Here is a 2,029-nt window from a genome sequence, read left to right as displayed (position 1 = left end):
GTTCTGGTGGGACTCCTTGTTTGAAGACGTCCAGTCTTTTGTCCGCTCCTGTCCCCTGTGTTCACAGTCCAAGACGTCCAGGCGTCCTCCTGCTGGACTGCTTCTCCCTCTCCCCTGTCCTAAACGTCCTTGTTCCCACATTGGAATGGATTTTATAACCGGTCTCCCGGACTCTGAAGGTCATTCGGTCATTCTTACGGTCGTGGACCATTTCTCTAAGATGACCCACCTAGTTCCCCTTCCCAAACTGCCCTCTTCTAAAGAGCTCGCTCACATCATGGCCCGAGAAGTGTTTAGACTCCACGGGCTTCCCCTTGACATTGTTTCAGATAGGGGCCCTCAGTTCGTTTTCCTCTTTTGGAGGGAGTTTTGTAGCCTATTAGACATCTCCATCAGTCTCTCCTCAGGGTTTCATCCCGAGACTGATGGTCAGACTGAAAGAGCCAACCAGGAGGTGGAGAGTAAATTACGCCTCTTGTGTCACAAGGACCCCGACAAATGGTCCCTTGCTCTGCCCTGGGTTGAGCACGCACTCAATTCCCTCCCCTCCTCCGCCACTGGTCTCTCCCCTTTTTATGTTGTTTTTGGTTTTCAACCCCCGGTTTTTTCCCTCCAGGAGCGCGAGGCTGTGGTTCCCTCTGCTCTCCTGACGGCTCTCAAATGCCAGAGGGCCTGGAGGAGAGCCAGACGAGCCCTACTTAAAACTACGGCGATTTATATTAAGAAAGCTGATCACCGTAGATCTTGTCAACCCACCTATAAGGTGGGCCAAAACGTCTGGCTCTCCACCAAGAACCTTCCCCTCAAGGCCCAGTCTCGCAAACTCGCTCCCCGTTTTATTGGTCCTTTTCCCATCTCCAAGATTATCAATCCAGTCTCTATACATCTCACCCTACCCAAGTCCTTTCGTGTGCACCCCACTTTTCACGTCTCCTGCGTTAAACCCGTCATCTCGTCCAAGTTTCACCCTTCTGTTCGCTCGACCCCACCCGCCCGCCTGCCTGACTGACGGGTCTCCTGCCTACATGGTCCATCGCCTCCTCCGTTTTAGGAGGAGGGGTCGCAGCCTCCAGTATCTGGTCGACTGGGAGGGTTATGGCCCTGAGGAACGCTCCTGGGTTCCTACTCGCCACATCTTGGACAAATCCCTCATCACTGCCTTCCACGCCGATCATCCGGACCAACCGGGTGGGACGCCAGGAGGCGTCCCTTGAGGTGGGGATATGTCATGATTCACGCCTGTCTGATTTAAATTCCTTTCACTCTTTTCACTGCTTGGTGTCTGTGGACTCTTTTTCTTTTCTATCTTTCTCTTGTTATTTGTTTTTCTTGGTTTTCAGACTTCCTTCTCTGCAGCACTCTTATCTCCTCTCTGCTGGCTGCATGTGACTTTAAGGTTGTCTTCTCTTCACCACACTCCACACTGATTACTTCTCAGTAGCTGCACCTGTTGCTGCACCCTTTATAAACCTGACCAGCACACAGGGTGAGCGCCAGATAGTCGAAAACAGTTTAACTGCCAGCAGTTATCCCGCGCTTCTGTCTCCTGATTCCCTCATAGTCTCCTGTTCCTTCATAGTTCCTCTCCTGCCTTGTTTGTTTGCCTGCCCTGCTCCTGTCCCTCTTCCTGGTCTTTGTATCCTCACCTCCTCGTGCTGCTTCATGGTTTGGACCCCTGCTCGCCTGACTTCGCCTCCAGCCTGCTCCTCATCGGATCTACGTCTCCACTCGCCGGTTTTCGACTCACGCCTGCCTCACCCTGTCTTCTCGCCTGCTCCTGTTTGGTACCGTCGCTTTCCTGCGCTCTGGTAACAACCTTCACCTGTCTGACTTCGACATCTGCCTCACGGACCGGTTGCTGGTCCAACGCCGGTGTGGTTCAACACCTCGTCACCATCCACCCATCCTCAGTCTCTTCGCTGCAGCCGGCTGACTCCTCTTACCAGGACCACCCCTCCTGCAGTGAATCCATCCAGCTGGAACGACTCCTCTCTTCTGAGCCCCCTTCAACCAGAGAAACGGTTAGTGG

The sequence above is a fragment of the Nematolebias whitei genome, chromosome 12 (genome assembly GCF_014905685.2).
Source record: "Nematolebias whitei isolate Nwh7 chromosome 12, NemWhi1, whole genome shotgun sequence".
Taxonomy (NCBI): domain Eukaryota; kingdom Metazoa; phylum Chordata; class Actinopteri; order Cyprinodontiformes; family Rivulidae; genus Nematolebias; species Nematolebias whitei.
The sequence above is the reverse complement of the archived record's forward strand: the minus strand, read 5'-3'. Positions refer to the sequence as shown.